Source organism: Haliotis rufescens, unplaced genomic scaffold (assembly GCF_023055435.1).
Source record: "Haliotis rufescens isolate VD_foot unplaced genomic scaffold, xgHalRufe1.0.p SCAF_80, whole genome shotgun sequence".
NCBI lineage: Eukaryota > Metazoa > Mollusca > Gastropoda > Lepetellida > Haliotidae > Haliotis > Haliotis rufescens.
This window is the reverse complement of record NW_025964373.1, coordinates 1,452,637-1,479,083: the sequence shown is the minus strand read 5'-3', so window position 1 is coordinate 1,479,083 and position 26,447 is coordinate 1,452,637. Positions and strand designations below refer to the sequence as shown.

Below are 26,447 nucleotides of genomic sequence, written 5' to 3'. Positions count from 1 at the left end.
CTTCAAATACATGCATGATATATGATATGTTATACTATACTTGTTATATATTGACTTTGTTGTCCAGATTAAATAGTGTCCTCATTTCATTGGTGTTTTCTTTGTAATTAACAAGTACGGGGAAGGCGATCATCTGCCATAATAAGAATTTTTGTGATGACCGGGAAGGCGAACGTAATTTCTAACTCTGAGGGATTGATTTTCGCCTTCCCGGCCATATCCAAACGGGCTCCGTCCATCCGTCCGTCACGTTTTGTTTCCGGAGCATAACTCATAAACCGTTCAATATTTTTTCATCAAACTTTGCAGGTCTGTCAGGTACATGCTGAACTGGTGCCTTTTGCTATTGAGAAATTTTAGAATTTTTTATATTTTACGTTTCCATGGCAACAAGATGGACTTAGGTTCCAAACTCATCTTTTTTTTACAATTTCCATGACAAGTTCCCCCACGGTTAAAAAAGGTTAGGGTTTGTTTAGATTCAATTATGTCATAAATTCTGCAACAGGGGCGGGGGATATAGCCACGCTAGTGGCACACTCTTGTTATTATTTGTTTTGTTTGTTTTTGGAATTAACACATGTTGAACTGAACTTTCGCTTTTATGTTGCTCCTTAAGATGATATACTTTGTAAATTTCTCCTTAGCGTTATGCCATACATATTTAAAATATCAATGCTGACAACTTTTGTTTAGTGGTTGTCTTTGTTGACATTTTGAATTGCTGACTCCTTATCCAGGTGAGCTACAGTGCTGAGATACTATTATTTTACTGATAAGGTCAGTGTTCTCATATCATGTTGTGTGCCAACACAGGTTTCCGGTGAAGAGATTAGACCATAAGCTACTCAGAATAGAGATCCATGCACCAAGAACCGAGAATCCAGGCCAGAACAGAGGGCAGACATAAGGTGCAGACACAAGGGTCAAAGCAAGAACAGAGGGCAGATGTAAGGTTCAGAAACAAAGGTCAAGAACAACAGAGGTGAAGGTACAGACACAGAAACAAGGACAACGGATCAAGATACAGACACACGGGACAAAGACAACAGACGAAGACACAGACAAGGTCGAGGGCAGCAGAGGTGAAGGTACAGGCACAGGTGAAGGTATGAAGTATATTTTTGCATGTGTGACTTAGTAATGTCACAAGCAGAAACTTGGTCACAGTAACTTCTGCTTTGATGTTCATACTGGATGATCTTGTTAGGTATGAAGATTGATGGACTTACTATGGCCAAAACACACAGTACAAACTCACACATGCTTGAGCTTACACTAGGCAGATGAGCTAGCCGAAACATGATGCATGATTGTAAGGTGATAACAACTTAATACTGTCACATCCAGACCACACGTCCCCAGGGCAATAAGGGGATGGAAGGCTGTTAACTTGTTACTACCAATACACCCTGCTGTGCTGTAACAACTTCAGGCAGGAGACACAGCACATTTCTATGGCAATGGCAACTTAATGATGTCAAATTCACTCAGTAGTCCTCCGGGGCAATGAAGGAATGTGAATGTGTTAACTTGTTACTGCCATTTATAGACAATGATACATCTAACTGTACTAACTGCTGCCCACAACTTGGCCACAATAACTTACTGAAGCCCTCCCTGTAGAGATGGGAGAGATGTCGAGCTTGTGTAACTTATTTGGCCAAGGTCACACATACACTTACACTTGCAGGTGAGTCGTATGACTTGCCACCCTCCACCTAACCGAGTTCTTACTAACATCATCTAGGCTGTAATAACTTCACATTACTTCATCCATGATGTTCCCAGTAGAAAACATGGACATGTGGTTTGACAGTGTGTTAACTTATTACAGCGTTGTGCTGCATTTGTGTCGTCTGTTGTCCATCTAGTTCCAATTGAGCAACAGATGGAAACCATTATTTACCCTGCTGCTTGAGGTTGGGGTAAAGTCATAGCATGTCACCGGCATCTATTGGCTGTCTGTATGGTGCAACTGCTTGAGGTTGAGGTAATGTTGAAGCATGTCATAGGCATCTATTGGCTGTCTGAATGGTGCAACTGCTTGAGGTTTGGGTAATGTCATAGCATGTCACCGGCATCTATTGGCTGTCTGTATGGTGCAACTGCTTGAGGTTGGGGTAATGTCATAGCATGTCACCGGCATCTATTGGCTGTCTGTATGGTGCAACTGCTTGAGGTTGGGGTAATGTCATAGCATGTCACCGGCATCTATTGACTGTCTGTATGGTGCAACTGCCTGAGGTTTGGGTAATGTCATAGCATGTCACCGGCATCTATTGGCTGTCTGTATGGTGCAACTGCTTGAGGTTGGGGTAAAGTCATAGCATGTCACCGGCATCTATTGACTGTCTGTATGGTGCAACTGCCTGAGGTTTGGGTAAAGTCATAGCATGTCACCGGCATCTATTGACTGTCTGTATAGTGCAACTGCTTGAGGTTGGGGTAAAGTCATAGCAGGTCACCGGCATCTATTGACTGTCTGTATGGTGCAACTGCCTGAGGTTGGGGTAAAGTCATAGCATGTCACCGGCATCTATTGACTGTCTGTATGGTGCAACTGCCTGAGGTTGGGGTAATGTCATAGCATGTCACCGGCATCTATTGACTGTCTGTATGGTGCATCTGCTTGAGGTTTGGGTAAAGTCATAGCATGTCACCGGCATCTATTGGCTGTCTGTATGGTGCAACTGCCTGAGGTTGGGGTAAAGTCATAGCATGTCACCGGCATCTATTGGCTGTCTGTATGGTGCAACTGCTTGAGGTTGGTGTAAAGTCATAGCATGTCACCTATTGGCTGTCTGTATGGTGCATCTGCTTGAGGTTTGGGTAATGTCATAGCATGTCACCGGCATCTATTGGCTGTCTGTATGGTGCAACTGCCTGAGGTTGGTGTAATGTCATAGCATGTCACCGGCATCTATTGGCTGTCTGTATGGTGCAACTGCTTGAGGTTGGTGTAAAGTCATAGCATGTCACCGGCATCTATTGGCTGTCTGTATGGTGCATCTGCTTGAGGTTTGGGTAATGTCATAGCATGTCACCGGCATCTATTGACTGTCTGTATGGTGCACCTGCTTGAGGTTGGGGTAAAGTCATAGTATGTCACCGGCATCTATTGACTGTCTGTAAGGTGCATCTGCTTGAGGTTGGGGTAATGTCATAGTATGTCACCGGCATCTATTGACTGTCTGTATGGTGCAACTGCTTGAGGTTTGGGTAATGTTGAAGCATGTCACTGGCATCTATTGACTGTATGGTGCAACTGCTTGAGGTTGGGGTAATGTCATAGCATGTCACCGGCATCTATTGACTGTCTGTATGGTGCAACTGCCTGAGGTTGGGGTAAAGTCATAGCATGTCACCGGCATCTATTGGCTGTCTGTATGGTGCAACTGCTTGAGGTTGGGGTAAAGTCATAGTATGTCACCGGCATCTATTGACTGTCTGTAAGGTGCATCTGCTTGAGGTTGGGGTAATGTCATAGTATGTCACCGGCATCTATTGACTGTCTGTATGGTGCAACTGCTTGAGGTTGAGGTAATGTCATAGAATGTCACCGGCATCTATTGGCTGTCTGTATGGTCCAACTGCTTGAGGTTTGGGTAATGTCATAGCATGTCACCGGCATCTATTGACTGTCTGTATGGTGCAACTGCTTGAGGTTTGGGTAATGTCATAGCATGTCACCGGCATCTATTGACTGTCTGTATGGTGCATCTGCTTGAGGTTTGGGTAATGTCATAGCATGTCACCGGCATCTATTGACTGTCTGTATGGTGCAACTGCTTGAGGTTTGGGTAATGTCATAGCATGTCACCGGCATCTATTGACTGTCTGTATGGTGCAACTGCTTGAGGTTTGGGTAATGTCATAGCATGTCACCGGCATCTATTGACTGTCTGTATGGTGCAACTGCTTGAGGTTTGGGTAATGTCATAGCATGTCACCGGCATCTATTGACTGTCTGTATGGTGCAACTGCTTGAGGTTGGGGTAAAGTCATAGCATGTCACCGGCATCTATTGACTGTCTGTATGGTGCAACTGCCTGAGGTTGGGGTAAAGTCATAGCATGTCACCGGCATCTATTGACTGTCTGTATGGTGCAACTGCTTGAGGTTTGGGTAATGTCATAGCATGTCACCGGCATCTATTGACTGTCTGTATGGTGCATCTGCTTGAGGTTTGGGTAATGTCATAGCATGTCACCGGCATCTATTGACTGTCTGTATGGTGCAACTGCTTGAGGTTGGGGTAAAGTCATAGCATGTCACCGGCATCTATTGACTGTCTGTATGGTGCAACTGCCTGAGGTTGGGGTAAAGTCATAGCATGTCACCGGCATCTATTGACTGTCTGTATGGTGCAACTGCCTGAGGTTGGGGTAAAGTCATAGCATGTCACCGGCATCTATTGACTGTCTGTATGGTGCAACTGCTTGAGGTTTGGGTAATGTCATAGCATGTCACCGGCATCTATTGACTGTCTGTATGGTGCAACTGCCTGAGGTTTGGGTAAAGTCATAGCATGTCACCGGCATCTATTGACTGTCTGTATAGTGCAACTGCTTGAGGTTGGGGTAAAGTCATAGCATGTCACCGGCATCTATTGACTGTCTGTATGGTGCAACTGCCTGATGTTGGGGTAAAGTCATAGCATGTCACCGGCATCTATTGACTGTCTGTATGGTGCAACTGCCTGAGGTTGGGGTAATGTCATAGCATGTCACCGGCATCTATTGGCTGTCTGTATGGTGCATCTGCTTGAGGTTTGGGTAAAGTCATAGCATGTCACCGGCATCTATTGACTGTCTGTATGGTGCAACTGCCTGAGGTTGGGGTAAAGTCATAGCATGTCACCGGCATCTATTGGCTGTCTGTATGGTGCAACTGCTTGAGGTTGGTGTAAAGTCATAGCATGTCACCTATTGGCTGTCTGTATGGTGCATCTGCTTGAGGTTTGGGTAATGTCATAGCATGTCACCGGCATCTATTGGCTGTCTGTATGGTGCAACTGCCTGAGGTTGGTGTAAAGTCATAGCATGTCACCGGCATCTATTGGCTGTCTGTATGGTGCAACTGCTTGAGGTTGGTGTAAAGTCATAGCATGTCACCGGCATCTATTGGCTGTCTGTATGGTGCATCTGCTTGAGGTTTAGGTAATGTCATAGCATGTCACCGGCATCTATTGACTGTCTGTATGGTGCACCTGCTTGAGGTTGGGGTAAAGTCATAGTATGTCACCGGCATCTATTGACTGTCTGTAAGGTGCATCTGCTTGAGGTTGGGGTAATGTCATAGTATGTCACCGGCATCTATTGACTGTCTGTATGGTGCAACTGCTTGAGGTTTGGGTAATGTTGAAGCATGTCACTGGCATCTATTGACTGTATGGTGCAACTGCTTGAGGTTGGGGTAATGTCATAGCATGTCACCGGCATCTATTGACTGTCTGTATGGTGCAACTGCCTGAGGTTGGGGTAAAGTCATAGCATGTCACCGGCATCTATTGACTGTCTGTATGGTGCAACTGCCTGAGGTTGGGGTAATGTCATAGCATGTCACCGGCATCTATTGACTGTCTGTATGGTGCAACTGCCTGAGGTTGGGGTAAAGTCATAGCATGTCACCGGCATCTATTGGCTGTCTGTATGGTGCAACTGCTTGAGGTTGGGGTAAAGTCATAGTATGTCACCGGCATCTATTGACTGTCTGTAAGGTGCATCTGCTTGAGGTTGGGGTAATGTCATAGTATGTCACCGGCATCTATTGACTGTCTGTATGGTGCAACTGCTTGAGGTTGAGGTAATGTCATAGAATGTCACCGGCATCTATTGGCTGTCTGTATGGTCCAACTGCTTGAGGTTTGGGTAATGTCATAGCATGTCACCGGCATCTATTGACTGTCTGTATGGTGCACCTGCTTGAGGTTGGGGTAAAGTCATAGTATGTCACCGGCATCTATTGACTGTCTGTAAGGTGCATCTGCTTGAGGTTGGGGTAATGTCATAGTATGTCACCGGCATCTATTGACTGTCTGTATGGTGCAACTGCTTGAGGTTTGGGTAATGTTGAAGCATGTCACTGGCATCTATTGACTGTATGGTGCAACTGCTTGAGGTTGGGGTAATGTCATAGCATGTCACCGGCATCTATTGACTGTCTGTATGGTGCAACTGCCTGAGGTTGGGGTAAAGTCATAGCATGTCACCGGCATCTATTGACTGTCTGTATGGTGCAACTGCCTGAGGTTGGGGTAATGTCATAGCATGTCACCGGCATCTATTGACTGTCTGTATGGTGCAACTGCCTGAGGTTGGGGTAAAGTCATAGCATGTCACCGGCATCTATTGGCTGTCTGTATGGTGCAACTGCTTGAGGTTGGGGTAAAGTCATAGTATGTCACCGGCATCTATTGACTGTCTGTAAGGTGCATCTGCTTGAGGTTGGGGTAATGTCATAGTATGTCACCGGCATCTATTGACTGTCTGTATGGTGCAACTGCTTGAGGTTGAGGTAATGTCATAGAATGTCACCGGCATCTATTGGCTGTCTGTATGGTCCAACTGCTTGAGGTTTGGGTAATGTCATAGCATGTCACCGGCATCTATTGACTGTCTGTATGGTGCAACTGCTTGAGGTTTGGGTAATGTCATAGCATGTCACCGGCATCTATTGACTGTCTGTATGGTGCATCTGCTTGAGGTTTGGGTAATGTCATAGCATGTCACCGGCATCTATTGACTGTCTGTATGGTGCAACTGCTTGAGGTTTGGGTAATGTCATAGCATGTCACCGGCATCTATTGACTGTCTGTATGGTGCAACTGCTTGAGGTTTGGGTAATGTCATAGCATGTCACCGGCATCTATTGACTGTCTGTATGGTGCAACTGCTTGAGGTTGGGGTAAAGTCATAGCATGTCACCGGCATCTATTGACTGTCTGTATGGTGCAACTGCTTGAGGTTTGGGTAATGTCATAGCATGTCACCGGCATCTATTGACTGTCTGTATGGTGCATCTGCTTGAGGTTTGGGTAATGTCATAGCATGTCACCGGCATCTATTGACTGTCTGTATGGTGCAACTGCTTGAGGTTTGGGTAATGTCATAGCATGTCACCGGCATCTATTGACTGTCTGTATGGTGCAACTGCTTGAGGTTTGGGTAATGTTGAAGCATGTCACTGGCATCTATTGACTGTATGGTGCAACTGCTTGAGGTTTGGGTAATGTCATAGCATGTCACCGGCATCTATTGACTGTCTGTATGGTGCAACTGCTTGAGGTTTGGGTTATGTCATAGCATGTCACCGGCATCTATTGACTGTCTGTATGGTGCAACTGCTTGAGGTTGAGGTAATGTCATAGCATGTCATCGGCATCTATTGACTGTATGGTGCAACTGCTTGAGGTTTGGGTAATGTCATAGTTGGTCATCGGCATCTATTGACTGTCTGTATGGTGCAACTGCTTGAGGTTTGGGTAATGTCATAGCATTCAGGTTGTGTTTGGATCATGGCCACTTGAGGATACAGATCACAGTAACTAGAGGATACAGATCATAGGCACCAGAGGGTATGGAATAAAGCCACTGGAGGATATGAATCACAACCACTTGAGGTTACAGAATACAGCCACTGTAGGATACAGGTCACTGCCACTTGAGGATATGGAAAACAGCCATTTGAGGATATGGATCACAGCCACTGGAGGATGCGGTTCATAGCCAGTGGAGGATAAGGATTGCAGCCACTTTAGGATATGGATCACTGCCACTGGAGGATATGGATTGCAGCCACTGGAGGATACAGGTCACTGCAAATGGAGGATACAGATCCTGGCCATTAACGGATGCAGATCACAGCCACTGGAGGATACAGATTACATCCATTGGAGGATACAGATCACAGGAGGATACGAATCACAACCACTAGAGGATATGGATTACAGCCAATGGAGGAAATGGATCACTGGCACTGGAGGGTACAGATCATGGCCATTGGAGGATATTAATCACATCGACTGGAGGATATGGATCTCAGCAGATCCCAGCCACTCGAGAATATGGATCAAAGCTCCTGGAGAATATGGATTGCAGTGAATTATAGCCACTAGAGGATATGGATCACAGCCACTGTAGGATACAGGTCACAGCCATTGGAGGATACAAAGCTCATCCACTGGAGGATATGGATCACAGCCACTAGAGGATACAGATCTCAGGAACTGGAGGATATGGAAAACAGCCATTGGAGGATACAAATCGCATCCACTGGAGGATATGGATCACAGCCACTGGAGGATACAGATCACTGTCACTGGAGGATACAGTTCACAGCCACTGGAGGATATGGATTGCAACGGATTACAGCCACTGGAGGATATGGATCACTGCCACTGCAGGATACAGCTCAGCCATTGGAGGATACGGAACACAGCCACTGGAGGATGCAGATCAGTGACACTGGAGGATATGGATCACAGCCAGTGGGGGATATAGATAACATACACTAGAGGATACGGATTGTAGCTGCTGGAAGATACAGATCACAGTCACTGGAGAATACAGAATACAGCCACTGGAGGAGATGGAATACAGCCACTGGAGGATACGGGTCATAGCCACTTGAGGATACAAATCGCATCAACTGGAGGATATGGATCGCAGTGAATTGCAGCTACTGGAGAATATGGATCACAGCCACTGGAGGATATAGCTCAAAGCCATTGGAGGATACAGATCACAGCCATTGAAGGATACCAATTGCATCCTGTGGAGGATATGGATTGCAGCCACTGGAGAATATGGATTGCAGCCACTGGAGGATACAGATCACTGCCACTGGAGGATACAGTTCACCGCCACTGGAGGATATGGATTGCAGCCACTGGAGGATACAGATCACTGCCACTGGAGGATACAGTTCACAGCCACTGGAGGATATGGATCACAGCCTTTGGAGGTTAAAACTCGCAGCCACTAGAGTATATGAATCCTTGCCACGGGAGGATACAGATCACAGCCACTTGAGGATACTGAATACAGCCACAATATGATAAGGAATGTAGCCACTGGAGGATATGGATCCCAGCCACTGGAGGTTAGAAATCACAGCCACTGATGGAAACGGAATACAGTCACTAAAAGATATGGATCATTGCATCTTGATGATACAGATCATAGGCACTGAAAGTTATGGATCACTGCCACTGGAGGATTCTAAATACAGCCACTGGAGGATACGGATTACAGCCACTGGAGGATACGAATCCTATCCACTGGAGGATATGGATCGCAGCCACTGGAAAATATGGATCACAGCCACAGGAGGATACAGATTGCAGCCACTGGAGGATATGAATTGCACTCCACTGGAGGATATGGGCCACAGCGGATCTCAGCCACTGGAGGATATGGATGACAGTCACTAGAGAATATGGATCACAGCCAGTGGAGGATATGGATCACATCCACTCAAGGATACAGATCACAGCCACAGGAGAATACAGAATACAGCTCCAGGAGATACGGGATATAGCCACTGGAGGATTTGGGTCACTGCCATTTGAGGATATGAATCACAGCCATTGGAAGATACGAATCGCATTGCCTGGAGGATATTGATCATAGCCACTGGAGGATATGGGTCACTGCCACTGGAGGATATGAATCACAGCCACTGGAGAATAAAGATCACTGCCACTGGAGGATACAGATCACAGCCACTTGAGGATATTGATTGCAACGGATTACAGCCACTGGAGGATATGGATCACAGCCACTGGATGATATGGATCACAGCCACTGGAGGATACAGATCACTGCCAATTGAGGCTATAGCTTGCAGCCATTGGAGGATACGAATCTTTTCCTCTGGAGGATATGAATCGCATCCGCTGAGATTGCTGAGATACAGATTGCAGCCACTGGAGAAAAAATGGATCACTGCCACTAGAGGACAGAAATCACAGCCACTGACGGATATGGTATACAACCACCTGAGAATATGGATCACAGCCATTGGTGGATCACAGCCACTGGAGGATACTGATCACAGTCACTGGAAGATATGGAATACAGCTATTGGAGGATACAGATTGCAGCCTCGGAAGGATACACATCATAGCCATGGATGGATATGGATCACAACCACTGAAGGATACGAATCCTATCCACTGGATGATATGGATCACAGCCACTGGAGGAGACAGATCACAGCCACTGGAACATATGGAAAACAGCTATTGGAGGATATGGAATTCAGCCACTGGAGGATACAGCTCACAGCTATTGGAGGATACCGATCGAAGCCTCAAAAGTATACACATCACAGCCACGGATGGATATGCATTGTTGCGGATCGCAGCCACTGGAGGATACAGATCACAGCCACTGGAGGGTACAGTTCGCAGCCATTGGAGGATCCGAATCCTATCAACAGGAGGATATGGGATACAGCAGATCTCAGCCACCGGAGGATATGGAGTACAGCCACTGGAAGATATGGGATACAGCCACTAGAGGATACGGGTCACTACATACGGTATATACATTGCAGCCACTGGAGAATACGGATCACAGCAGCTGGTGGATACAGGTCACTGCCACTGGATGATATGAATCTCATTGACAGGAGGATGTAGATCGAGCCACTGGAGGATATGAATCACAGCCTTGGAGGATATGAATCACAGCCTTGGAGGATATGAATCGCATTGAATGGAGGATACAAATCGCATCCACTGGATAATATGGGTCCAGTGGATCTCAGCCACTGGAGGATATGAATCACAGTCACTGGCGGATACAGATCAGAGCCACGGGAGAATATTGATTGCTGCGGATCTCATCTACTGGATGATACAGATCACAGCCACTGGAGGACACAGATCTCAGCCATTGAAAGATATGAATCGTATCCACTGGAGGGTATGGGCCACAGTCACTAGAGAATATTGATCACAGCCAGTGGAGGATTTGGATCACATCCACTCGAGGATACAGATCACAGCCACCGGAGAATACAGAATACAGAATACAGCCACTGGAAGATACGGGTCACTGCCACTTGAGGATAAGAATCACAGCCATTGGAACATACAAATCGCATTGCTTGGAGGATATGGATCATAGCCACTGGAGGATATGGGTCACTGCCACTGGAGGATATGAATCACAGCCATTGGAAGATACGAATCGCATTGACTGGAGGATATGGATCATAGCCACTGGAGGATACGGGACACTGCCACTGGATGATATGAATCACACCCATTGGAGGATACAAATTGCATTGACTGGACGAAATGGATCACTGCCACTGGAGGATACAGATCACAACCGCTGGAGGATACTGAAGGTAGCCACTGGAGGATATAGATCACTGCCACTAGAGGATACAGATCACTGCCACTGGAGGATACATATCACTGCCACTGGAGGATACAGTTCACAGCCACAGGAGGATATTGATTGCAACGGATTACAGCCACAGGAGGATACAGATCACTGCCACTGGAGGATACAGCTCGCAGCCATTGGAGGATACGAATCCTATCCACTGGAGAATATGGATTGCAGCCACAGGAGGATACAGATCACTGCTACTGGAGGATACAGATTGCAGCCACTTGAGGAAATGGAAAACTGCTACTAGAGGATAGAAATCACAGCCACTGACGGATATGGTATATAACCACTTGAGAATATGGATCACAGCCATTGGTGGATCACAGCCACTGGAGGATACTGATCACAGTCACTGGAAGATATGGAATACAGCTATTGGAGGATATGGAATTCAGCCACTGGAGGATACAGCTCACAGCTATTGGAGGATACAGATCGCAGCCTTGGAAGGATACACATCACAGCCACAGATGGATATGCATTGCTGCGGATCGCAGCCACTGGAGGATACAGATCACAGCCATTGGAGGATCCGAATCCTATCAACAGGAGGATATGGGATACAGCAGATCTCAGCCACCGGAGGATATGGAGTACAGCCACTGGAAGATATGGGATACAGCCACTAGAGGATACGGGTCACTACATACGGTATATACATTGCAGCCACTGGAGAATACGGATCACAGCAGCTGGTGGATACAGGTCACTGCCACTGGATGATATGAATCTCATTGACAGGAGGATGTAGATCGAGCCACTGGAGGATATGAATCACAGCCTTGGAGGATATGAATCACAGCCTTGGAGGATATGAATCGCATTGAATGGAGGATACAAATCGCATCCACTGGATAATATGGGTCCAGTGGATCTCAGCCACTGGAGGATATGAATCACAGTCACTGGCGGATACAGATCAGAGCCACTGGAGAATATTGATTGCTGCGGATCTCATCTACTGGATGATACAGATCACAGCCACTGGAGGACACAGATCTCAGCCATTGAAAGATATGAATCGTATCCACTGGAGGGTATGGGCCACAGTCACTAGAGAATATTGATCACAGCCAGTGGAGGATTTGGATCACATCCACTCGAGGATACAGATCACAGCCACTGGAGAATACAGAATACAGAATACAGCCACTGGAAGATACGGGTCACTGCCACTTGAGGATAAGAATCACAGCCATTGGAACATACAAATCGCATTGCTTGGAGGATATGGATCATAGCCACTGGAGGATATGGGTCACTGCCACTGGAGGATATGAATCACAGCCATTGGAAGATACGAATCGCATTGACTGGAGGATATGGATCATAGCCACTGGAGGATACGGGACACTGCCACTGGATGATATGAATCACACCCATTGGAGGATACAAATTGCATTGACTGGACGAAATGGATCACTGCCACTGGAGGATACAGATCACAACCGCTGGAGGATACTGAAGGTAGCCACTGGAGGATATAGATCACTGCCACTAGAGGATACAGATCACTGCCACTGGAGGATACATATCACTGCCACTGGAGGATACAGTTCACAGCCACAGGAGGATATTGATTGCAACGGATTACAGCCACAGGAGGATACAGATCACTGCCACTGGAGGATACAGCTCGCAGCCATTGGAGGATACGAATCCTATCCACTGGAGAATATGGATTGCAGCCACAGGAGGATACAGATCACTGCTACTGGAGGATACAGATTGCAGCCACTTGAGGAAATGGAAAACTGCTACTAGAGGATAGAAATCACAGCCACTGACGGATATGGTATATAACCACTTGAGAATATGGATCACAGCCATTGGTGGATCACAGCCACTGGAGGATACTGATCACAGTCACTGGAAGATATGGAATACAGCTATTGGAGGATATGGAATTCAGCCACTGGAGGATACAGCTCACAGCTATTGGAGGATACAGATCGCAGCCTTGGAAGGATACACATCACAGCCACAGATGGATATGCATTGCTGCGGATCGCAGCCACTGGAGGATACAGATCACAGCCATTGGAGGATACAGTTCACAGCCACTGGAGGATATAGATTGCAACGAATTACAGCCACTGGAGGATATGGATCACAGCCTTTGGAAGATGCAGCTTGCAGACATTGGAGGATACGAATCGCATCCACAGGAGAATATGGTTCGCAGCCACTGAAGAATATGGATCACAGCCACTGGAGGATACAGATCACTGCCACTGGAGGATACAGATTTCAGCCACTGGAAGATATTGATCACTGCCACTGGAGGATAGAAATCACAGCCACAGACAGAAACAGAATACAGCAACTGACGGAAAGGGAATACAGCCACTGGAGGATATGGATCACAGCCACTGGAGGATATGGATCATTGTATCTTGAGGATACAGATCATAGGCACTGAACTTATGGATCACTGCCACTGGAGGATACTGAATACAGACACTGGAGGATACAGGTCACTGCCACTGGAGGAAATGAATCACAGCCACTGGAGGTTACAGCTCACAACCCCTGGAGGATATGCATCGCATTGCATGGAGGATATGGATTGCAGCCACTGGAGAATAAGGATCACAGCCACTCCCGGGTACAGAATACAGCCACTAGAGTATATGAATCCTTGCCACTGGAGGATACAGATCACAGCCACTGGAGAATGCAGAATACAGCCACTGGAAGATACGGGATACAGCCACTGGAGGATACGGATCACTGCCGCTGGAGGATACAGGTCACTGCCACTGGAGTATGTGAATCGCAGCCATTGAAGGAAACAAATCGCATTGACTGGAGTATATAAACTACCAGGCAAAAGAAAGTTTTCACTTTAAAAATAGTTGTATAAAAAGTAAAAAAACTGGTACAGGTTTGAATCCCCGCAGAAAACATTCGCCCAAATGCAACATGACCACAACCACAACGCAGATTTTCGAAACGCAGCTTTCCAAATCATGCATTGTTGGAAACTCGCAAAACGTGATTTTGAGACATTGGTTCAAATGCAAGTGCGTGATTGTGGCAAAAATACCGACGTTGGACAGAGCAGGCATTCAGTAAGCAAAAAAACCCCAAGAATATGCCCAGACTTACACAAGCGCAACGAGACAGAGCAATTGGTATGGCAAATATGGGGGCTACTCAACGTCAGATAGCCAGAACCTTCAACTGCTCCCAGACCACCATCAGCAAGTTGATAATCTGCTACCGCGACAGGACAGACTCAAGACCGGCCAAGATCGGGAAGATCGAGAGTCACAACACCAGCCGAAGTCCGCTACATCCTGCAGATTCACCTCCGAAACATATGGGTGACGGCGACGTCAACGGCGGCAATAGCACTAGGGCATGCCATCAGCAGACGAACAGTCCTTTGATGACTTCGTACGGCTGGTATACGAGCCTACCGACCCTTCCGTGGAATGGCCTTGACCCGTCTACACTGTCAACGCAGACTGCAATGGGCACGAACTGTGCATCGGTGGCAGCGACGAGACTGGGCGAGAGTGCTCTTTACAGATGAAAGTCGGTTCTGTCTGACTGGCGCCAAACTGCATTAGAGAAGTTCACCTGTTTGGAGAAGGAGGCGTCATGGTATTGGGTGTCATTTGTGGCCAGATTACAACACGGCTGGTTATCATCCGAGGAAACCTGAATGCTCAGCGAAACAGGGATGAAGTGTTGAAACCTGTTGTGGTACCCTTTATTCTGTTAAAATAGACAGACACAGGTTCTTCATTTACACTTGTATTCAAAACGACTGCCAACACAATACACCTCCTGCACCCACACAGGTTGTCACTCAACTGCCTGGCTAGAGCAAACCAAGATGGCCGCCGTAAAGTCATTCTCAAATCATAGACGGCAGTTTCGTATTCGAGGGAAAGTTTCGTATCCACACGTTAACATACTCCCCTTTTTTCTTTTTTCTTTTTAAATTGACATCACATCTGTACAAGTATAAAAGTAACTGTACATTCAAACATGAAATATTATCTTTTGTTTTATGTGATTGAAATAAAATATTTAGTTTTTTACAACATGAATTAAAAACTGAACTAATAAAAAAGTTTCATATCACAACACTACTTCAGTCCATAAACTGCATTATTTCTTGCAGTTAGACGACAACTGTAACATCACACATGTTAAATGTTCAATTGTCCAGTCTTCAAGATCTCCAGAAGTTTCATCGCAGATGCTCCTCTTTTTGTCAAACTGTCAGCAAGCTGGTCACTTGATTTAACCCAACACACCTTGGAGATTTCTTTTCTTTCTAGCATTTGCTTTATTCCTGCAATGTCTATTCTCAGACGTTTTTCACTGACAGATTTTGTTGAGTGAATGTTCTCACAGAGTGACTTATTGTCAGTGTAGCAATCAATAGGGATAACATTCTTTCCCAAACCATTTGTAAGAATTTCACTGATGAGATGTCCAAGACAACTCACTGCTTCTAGTCCATCTACCATGGCAAGGGCCTCTGCAGCAAACATCAGCCAAGAGGATTAATTTTGCAACAAGACAACGCAAGGCCTCACACCGCCCGAATTGTTCAAGACTACCTGAACAACGTTAACCTCAACGTATTGCCCTGGCCACCTTGTTCTCCAGACATGAACCCCATTGAACATCTCTGGGATCATCTAGATCGTCAGCTGAGACAACATGTACCGCCTCCAGCGAACCGACAGGAACTTGAACAGACTCTATTGAACTTATGGAACAGGATTCCTGCTGACGTTATCCGCCGACTGACGACGTCAATGAGGAGGCGTGTGTTGGCGTGCATGGATCAGGGGTGGAAATTAAAAAAAACCTTCACTTGCCATCGGACAAGTTTAAAGACAATTTTCACTTGCCCTGATTTCATTTTCACTTGCCCAAATAATTTCAAAATAAAACTTCAAATCATCAATATGTGTTTATTTACCGTTGAACAATATTACGCTACACCAGCACTGTTATATCTACATAAGTACTCGGGTAAATTTAGTGTTTACCTAAGTCCTAGCATTTTGCTTTGCAGCAATCGTCCCTTGTACTGGTTGTGCTTTAGCGCCAACAGGTGTCGTCCACTGAAGTACTGAGGGTCGTGGATTGAAGTCCCTAAGTATTTTAGGACCATAAGTCATCACGGTCAGTGTACTCTGCAACAACTCTTGGGACAATACTGCCCTCTGGTTGGTTTTGACAATGTTCATAGATGAAAACATACGTTGGCATATAGCTGTGGCTGGACTCATTACGAACATTAGTTCAACAAGTTTCAGATCATGCAAATACTTGGCTGGTTTCAAACTGAGAAGACGAGAGTAAGTGTCAAACAGTGATGGACAGTTGGGCAAGCTCTTGATGTAACCCTTCAAATCCACGAATTCACTCATAATCTTTGTCTGTTCACCTTGTGGAAATAACACAGAGTAGTGTGTCATGATATCTGAGATCTCAGCCTAGCCATACACAGATAATCTTTCTCTATCTTTTGGCCAAACATGGTAATCAAAGACGCTGAAACTTTTGAGGGGTGACTCCTCAAAACAGCTAACCTCTTCTCCAGGTAAGTGATAATCCCATCGACTAGAGACAACAAGAAGGGGTGTTTGCCAAGGTCAACTCCAGCAGGACAGTCAGTCAGACGAACACCTTCGAATGTCTTGTCTGCAGAGTACGAACATAGGAAATGTTTCATGTTGTCCTTGTTTTGAGGATCCATCTTGTAATATCAGACCTTCAATGACTAAGAGATCTTCTCGCTAAAACACAAGTGACACATCAGTCAGAATTGGAAGAATGTCAAGTAAAATAAACATTGTTTTCACGAATGAGAATGTCTTGAGTTTCTTGACCCACCCCTTAGCTTTTGCACTTAGCTCCGACCTTCCAGTTGCAACTGACTCCATATGATTCAGGATTGAGTGGTAACTTGTCCTCATGGCTATCACAGCTTGTATCTTGCTAGCCAGCCATCGAACTTGTTTCACATCACTGGGGTTTACTAACTCTGTGTTAAAGATGTCAGACACAGCTTTGAGTTCCCGCCGCATTTTAGGGCTGTAATGGTAAAACTTAAACACTTGTTTTAATGTTTCTTCAAAACTAGAAAGATTCTGCAGATGTTTTACAGCATCCAATACACACAATTCCAATTTGTGAGCAACACAGTGGATAGGTGTGACGTGTTTAGCAACTTCCTTTATTTTAGCCGCAACCCCTCCTTTTGATACTAACATCACTGAAGCACCATCGAAATTCACACACACCAACTTTGGTCCAATTTCTTCAGCTTTCAACAAACTGTCAAAATCAACTCCGCAGGAATTGATGGCAGATTTTATACCCGCCAAAACTCCATCTGCGTGGCAATGTTCTAATTGCACTGTGCCAGCATGAAATGATACTGGTGCTCCTTGGGATAGATATCTAATGAAGACAGTTTCTTGTTCCAATACAGCTGTGTCTGTGCTGCCATCACTCATTATAGAAATGAAATTAGATTGTTGAAGTTCTTGGATAAATGTCTTGCGTAGAGAGTCAGAAATGTATTTCAAAAACTCTCCACAGGCCTTACTGTACTTCGTGCCGATGTCAATGCCTGCACTTTCGAGAAGATCAAGATTGGTTTCATAATCCAGTAAGGGCTTACCCCTAAATGCGACTTGAAAAGCGGCAATAAACAAAATATCAAGTCTTTTTAGAGTCTGTTCATCCAACTGTGTAAATGCTTTAAGAATGACACTTGTCCTTTGCGATCTATTGGCAACCTGTGAATCTCCATGCAGCTGTGATCGATAATAGGCTTCACATTCTAAATGGACATCGGAAACCTCATGACTTGTCAAATAATGTTTTCGATTGTGTACAACCGTCAACAAAAACATGTTATTTCTGGAACAAATTCTGCACTTCATGACATTTTGTGTTTCGTCATACACCACCCATGGAAACTCATCGCACCAACTCTGAATGAATTTTCTGTCCCGTTTTTCGGCATCATACTTCTTGTTCTTAGAACATGTGTCCTCATTTGGTTGTTTTCTTTTACATGATTCGCTATCATCGGCATTTTCAGATTTATTTTCACTTTCCCCACTGAAAAAACTTTTAATCGACGCTGTTTACATTGGAGACAGTCACAGGCCTCGACGTGTTTCAATTACGAGACCCCTCTAGGCAGTATTGATCATGTATCAATTATCAGATCCCTCTAGGCCACAATGAGAGAAAAGCATTCAAACCGAGTGTATAAAGTTGTTTCATACTGTTCTGATTGAATATTAAAACGAAAATAGAAAAGGGACGTAACTCTAAGTCTCGTGTGTTCTTTAATAGTGTCAGTGTTTTGCGAGAGCGCGTTTACGAAATTTCTCTCAGCTAAGTTATTGTACCATTTTACCAGTAGTTACACATGTAGACAGTGATAGTAATTTCCAATATTACTTGCCTCCAGACAAGTTAAAGTAAGTGATTTTGTTGCCGACCTCATATTTCTACTTTCTATATTGCTACTTGAGTCGGGAAATGGCAAATTTCCAACCCTGATGGATGCCCAGGGTGGTCACACTCGCTATTGATGACGTGTTACCTGACTACTGTGTCATTAATGGGCTCTTCATGCACTTTTTCAATGATCTCTGATTTGTGTAATTTTTAATTTGGACCTCTTGACTCTTTCTTTGTGTATTGCGGAGAATGCAATATCGGCATTACAATGCATTTTCATTCTAATTCATGGAAAATGATTTCTGTTTATAAATTAATCATCATAAATCTCACATATGCCTTTGTTTTTGGTGTTTGGTCAAGTGAAGTCGGTGAAAACTTTCTTTTGCCCGGTAGTTTACATCGCAGCACTGGATGATATGAATCGCATTGACTGGAGGATGTAGATCGCAGCCACTATAGGATATGAATCACAGCCATTGGAGGATATGAATCGCATTGAATGGAGGACACAAATCGCATCCACTGGAGGATATGGGTCACAGTGGATCTCAGCCACTGGAGTATATAAATCACAGTCACTGGAGAATATGGATCACAGCCACTGGCGGATACAGATCAGAGGATATGGATTGCTGCGGATCTCATCTACTGGATGATACAGATCACAACCACTGGAGGACACAGATCACAGCCATTGAAGGATATAAATCGCATCCACTCGAGGATATGGGCCACAGCGGATCTCAGCCACTGGAGGATATGGATCACAGTCGATAGAGAATATGGATCACAGCCAGTGGAGGATATGGATCACATCCACTCGAGGATACAGATCACAGCCTCCAGAGAATACAGAATACAGCAACAGGAAGATATGGGATACAGCCACTGGAGGAAACGGGTCACTGCCACTTGAGGATATGAATCACAGCCATTGGAAGATACAAATCGCATTGACTAGAGGATATGGGATACAGCCACTGGAGGATACGAATTGCATTGACTGGACAAAATGGATCACTGCCACTGGAGGATACAGATCACAGCCACTTGAGGATACAGATCACAACCGCTGGAGGATACAGTTCACAGCCACAGGAGGATATTGATTGCAACAGATTACAGCCACAGGAGGACATGGATCACAGCCACTGGAGGACATGGATCACAGCCACTGGAAGATATGGAATCCTATCCACTGGAGGATATGGATCGCAGCCACAGGAGGATACAGCTCACAGCTATCGGAGGATACGGATAGCAGCCTCGGAAGGATACACATCACAGCCATTAGCGGATACTGAATACAGCCATTGGAGGATATGGATCACAACCACTGGAGGATATGGATCACAGCCAGTGGAGAATGTGAATCATAGCCATTGGAGGATACAGAATATGGAAACAGGATATTATAGATCAAACCCACTGGAGGATATGGATCATAGTGAGTGGAGGATACAGAATACAGGAACAGGAGGATAAGGATCACAGCCACTGGAGGATATGAATCGCATTGACTGGAGGTTACAGCTCACAGCCATACAAATATCCACTGGATGATATGGATCGCAGCCACTTGAGGTTGTGGATCAGTGCCACTGGAGGATATGAAAATTGCCACTTGAGAATACAGATTATTGGCACTTGAGGATGAGGATCACTGCCACTGGAGGATACAGATTGCAGTCACTGGAGGATATGGATCACAACAACTGGAAGATATGGGCCACATCCGCAGGACTACAGGATCTACAGGATCGGCCAACCAATGGCATGACTTCCGTATGGGAGCTTCAGTTACGCAACAGTCTACCCATTCATAGATCTTACGGAATCCTGGACACGGTTAGATGATGACCTGCATGGTGATCCACTCAATTACTTTGCTAATCACCAGCCGGATGACTCCCGGTCGGGGGTCACCTACATCCCTTCTGACTCTGACCCAGACAATGAAGACGGTCATTATGAGGATGCGAATTTACCTCCACGTGAGTTTGGTATTCTTTTTTCCTCTGTGGATTTATTGGACTCCCTGTCATGACACACCTGCCTCCATGTATGGACCAAGCTATTCCTGCCCAAATGCAGGAATATGCGGGTTGCCAAGCCCCCATTTCATCTCACATTCACCGAGCTACACAAGAGTGATTATTGATCAAGCCTCAGTAACAGGAACTACTGGACGTCTTCCCAATTTATTTGAATGCAACGTCAGCAGCTCCTATCACAAATCAGATGGAGGGAGGTATCAACTCACCCAAGAAGATGATGTGCCAACCCATCACACAGCCCAAGATACTTAACAAACAATTTGGGAGAGATTTCAGGTGTCTACAATCAACTTAGTGGATAAAGCTCATGAATCATCCAATCAACCAAGACACCAATCTGAAAGACATTTCCTTCTGGGAACCAGCGAGGAATAAGTTTATTCCTTTTGCAAGTAATCCTTTCAAACCTTCTGACGAACAGATCATTCTCAACACCAGGAGGTCGTATGGACCGTAGATGACTTCCCTCTGCTCCCACAAACCCTATCGATTTTGCTATGTCTACAGATTACCATCTACAACTACCGTTTTTCAACATGAGACCAACTCTGGGTCCAGTGGTGGAATGTCTGTTGTTTTTAAGCCACCAACTGGACATTGATTATGTTAGACAACAGGATCCTGGACGTTGTATCCAACGGCTACAAGCTACACTTCTGGACCCGTTCACTTCTTGTTGTCTGGACTCCGGGGTCGCAGATTCCATCTGGAAGGAGCAGCCATTCTTGACATCAACACATTGCTGGACAAACAGGCCTTTCACGTACTCCAAGACACAGACACCACCAAGGGCTTTTATTCTCCAGTTTTTTTGGTACCAAAAGAAAAATACCACCAAATTTAGGATGATTATCGATCTGGAGAAGCTGAACAAATTCTTCCTGATCCCTCTTCCAAGATTCCAGATGGAATCTGTCAAACACTAAGAGATTGGCATTGATCTACAAGATGCCTTTCTCCATGTGCCTATCAATCAGTCATCATAAAAATATCCCTGCTGTGCAGTAAACGGATGTTGTTAGGGGTTCTCCCATTTGTGATCTTGATTGCGCTGTGGTTATTCACCAGAATAACAGCACCAGTGATCAGTTTTGCCCATCTCCATCTGATTCGTCTACATGGATACTTAAGATTTTCTGGCAGCAGACCAGACAAAGTCTCAAATTTATCAGAATCCTACCTTTCTGACTCAACTCATGACATGCCTCTGATTCGTTATTTTTCCTTCCAAGCTGGAGCTCACGTCCGTTAACCTCGGGGCCCATTTCTTTCAAAACAAGGGCATTCTCTGTCCTCCTGAAGATTGTTTTGTTTCCAGTCTCCACATGGTCAGATGGTTGATGTCCCTCCTTGGAAGGTTAACATCCCTCCAAGACCCCCCATGAGTTCACAAAAATGTCATTGCCCGTGTCTGACAGCTGGACGCCATCCTGTCTGAACAAACCCCTGTCTGCATACAAACGGATACAACGAACTGTTACAAAATCCCTGATTTATCTCCTTTATATTATCATATAAAATTTACGTACATAACAAACTCTCTACAGCGAACTAACGGATATAGCGAACTGATATTGGATCACCGACAAGGCCCATCCACCACTAATTAGTGACTTGTGCAGCGAACTGCGAAATCTCACTCAGTGTCAAGTGTCACTGACATTTGGCTGTACGCAATCAGCGGCGAATCAACACAATCACAGTCTATATTTTTATTTTCCTATGTTAAATAAGTCGGTAGGATTACAAGAGTTCGGTCCGACGTATATCACGATAATGCCATAAAATAAAGTTGTGTTATCTAATCGCCGACCGTCTAACTAACGGTAATTTTATTGTTTCTTTATTCTAAACAATAAAACTTTACATACACAATGTTCAACATTTTGAAAACCGCGCCCACTGCCGGCGGCAGTTGACACATCGTTCAATTGAGAAAGCTCATGACTCACTTGTATTTGAGAAGGGTCCTTACCAGTAGGAATACCATGGAAACATGTCTTCCAAATAATTATGACATGGCTTCAGTATCGCTTTATGGCTTCAACAAAATAGTCGTTGATTACAAAGCTCCGTTCCTCACCATCCAAGGTAGAGGAAAAACATGTAACAAACTATACCTGTGTCTTTTCACTTGATTATCAACACGAGCTGTGCATCTGGAAATGGCAAACAGTTTGGATACAGATGCATTTCTGAATTCATTCTTTAGGATGGTGAACAGAAGAGGGCTACCAACTGATTTCATTTCTGACAATGGTACAAACTTTGTCGGGGCTGTCAGGAACTGAAGCCACTTTTTGAAGTGGATGGTCAAGACAACTCACAACTATACACATTCGAAAAAGTTAAGCACCCCCCAGAAATTTTCTGTATAGTAAATAAGAATCACGAACATGATAAAATGGACAGAGTGAAGTTGGCGAAAGCCTTATGTTTGTAAAGAGCAATCATCTGAGAACAAGGAAAACAAAGAACAATTGTGAGCTAGCATGAAATTTTAATTGAGATATGGTTGCCCAAACACCGGTACTGTTTTTACCTCAACATAACACCCTCTATAAGTATAGCACTGCTAATCTGGAACAACGATAAATTATTGCACATAATGAATAAAAATGTGTATTCACGTCCATTAATGACCTTCGCGTGTCAAAAAGTTTAATAACGGGTGGGGCCACCGCGTGCCCCGGATGACAGCCTCAACCCTTCTCCTCATCCCTCCAGTCAGATGTCGGAAAATCTCAAGGGGAAATAGTGCCCATTCATGATGCAAACTGCTGCCAATTCATCCAGATTATGTGGAGGAGGGTCCATTGCCTGCACTCTACGCCCAAGAACGTCCCAAATGTGTTCTATGGGGTTAAGATCTGGACTCCTTGCAGGCCAAGGTAGAGGTTCAATAGCGTTGTTTGCCAAATATACAGTCACAGCTCTTGAATGGTGGCGTCTAGCGTTATCGTCCATGATCACTGCCAGCGGCAGTTGACACATCGTTCGATTGCACCCGAACGTCCGCGGAGAATGCTAAGAAAGCGCCTCGGGCTATTGAACGCATGCCTGACCATGTGACTTGTGTGTAGGGCATCATGTGATGACTTTTTGTAACAGTACTGTGGTTGGCCAGTCCCCAAGGTCATTACCTCCCTAATGAAGGAGCCAGGCTGGTGGAGGACTGCGCATTAGTTTTTGCGGTAGAAATAGCAACAATGATCTCCACTTCATTCCTCTTTGCCTATACCTTGTTAAGCAAGTTGCTACAACCTATTGATGCGAATGTACTTAGCATATGCAGCAGATTTCCATGTGCAAAGTAGCTCATGAGGTATTCCCTTCGTTGCCGCATATGTGGGGGCACCAATCCTGAATGAGTGTGTTGTTGTTTTTTTCTGTAAAAGTTAAGGAACTGTATGGCTTTCCTGAGTAACTGATATCTGGTGACAGCTTTACCATTCAAATGGACGAAGAACTGGCCTGGTTGGGCTGAGCGTAAAGACAGATATGGGGTTAATGACTAAACTAAAAGGTTTTCAGTAGGATCAGACCAGCTATTCATTTTCTGATGTCTGGCAAGAGCTGTCAAATGACCTTAATGCAGCTGCATAGTTGTGTTGATTATTGCTCGACACTGATGCTTTAATTAACACAAAGGCCTCCGTCTTAGATAAGCCACAGATTCCAGGGTACTGGTGTCAGTTTGGCTCTGGCTTCTGGTTTCGGCAGACTAAACTTCTGAAGATCAAAACGAGATAAGGAATCTGCTATGCTGTTTTTAAAACCAGGTAAATACTGACCTTTGACTAATGAGACTGGTTTGAAGACATGTTAAGCATGGATAGATAGCTGGAACAGACAACTTGCTTCATCGGTAAAACAAAAGTATGTCATGGCACCAACTGTCAACCTTCAACTGTCAACTGTCCATGTGCAAAACTCACTGGGGTACGTGTCAGATTGGTTTGATATCTTGGCTTGATAGGATTTACAATTGTCAGATTGATTTGATACCTTGGCATGATAGGATTTACAATCATCAGATTGGCATGATATGTTGTTGCGATAGGACGTATATTCAACAGCTTCATTTTATAGTTCGTCAAGGTAGGACCTAAGTGGAACACATTAGTTAAGATAGGCCATCGCAATATCTAAAATAGAGCTAGTCTGATAGGTTTGATAGCAATAGACTTTGAGAATCATATTTAGTTAATTTTGTCACATTTGCATTTCTTCATCTTTTTAGGAAGAGATTCATGTTGAGATCATGTTTTAGTGATGTTTACATCAGTAAGGGAAATTCACATTTTAGTTAATAGCATGTATTCTACTGCGCAACAATGGTAGCAGAGCGAGGTTTTCTGTTGCATTTCAATTTGAAACAAAGGCTGTATTAGATTTGTAATTAGTTATTACATAGACAGCTTAGTCCAAAGTGGAATAGATAGCCAGTGTAGCAAGTGCCCCATTCATGATGCAAACTGCTGCCAATTCATTCAGATTGTGTGGAGGAGGGTCCATTGCCTGCACTCTACACCCAAGAATGGTCCAAATGTGTTCTATGGGATTAAGATCTGGACTCATTGCAGGCCAAGGTAGAGGTGCAATAGCGTTGTTTGCCAAATATGCAGTCACAGCTCTTGAATGGTGGGGTCTAGCGTTATCCTCCATGAACACGGGTCTTGATGCCAGAGGTTGTCAAAATAGGGAACAACAACTGGTTCAAGAACTACCTGGATGTAACGTTGACCATTGAGATTGCCCTGTATAGTCACAAGATCTAGCTTGCAATCATGGGATATGCACCACCATATCATCATGGAGCCACCACTAAACGGAACAGTTGGTTTAATGTTCTTGGGGGTGTATGCTGTACCTTGGTGCCTCCACACTCTTGTTCGGCCATCATTCACATGCAGCTGAAACCTGCTTTCATCTGACCAATGAATACATCTCCATGTTCTGAGGTTCCACCCTTGGTGTGCCAAACACCATTTTAATCGCAGTCTCCGATGATGATGTACAAGTTGGGGGCGTTTGACGACTCTTCGGGCCCTCATTCCAGCAGCCTTAAACGATTCTGCAATGTTTGGCAAGACAGACGTCTATGGGGTGACCAATTACGCCTCAGGTAGGTGCTCATCGCAAATGGATTTCTTCGCACTAGTTGCAGTAATATCCTCTTTTCACGTCCTGACGTCACAGGAGGATGTCCTGTACGTGGCAGGTCCTTCACTGAATTGGTTTGGGCGTGTTTTCGCACTAGTTGGCTGATTACTCAGTAATGGTATCTGAGTTGACGTCCAATCGCCTTGAAAGCCATCCTTGCGGCATGCATACCAATGATTCTCCATCTCAGCGCTTTTCATAATCTCCTTCTTGCCATTTTCAGGCTAGACGATTACACAAATCAGTTTACACTGTTTTCAGTTCCAGTATTTGCTGCGTAAACATACTGTCTTTTGCTCAGTGCTAGGGAGGCATGATGCACATGCAAAACACAGGAAATTGGAAC

General features: G+C 44.9%; 1 pseudogene; it reads left to right on the top strand.

Moving 5' to 3' along the window:
- Positions 1-1,000: 1,000 nt before the first annotated feature.
- Positions 1,001-26,447, top strand: part of LOC125377224 — an 84,317-nt pseudogene continuing 58,870 nt past the window's right edge.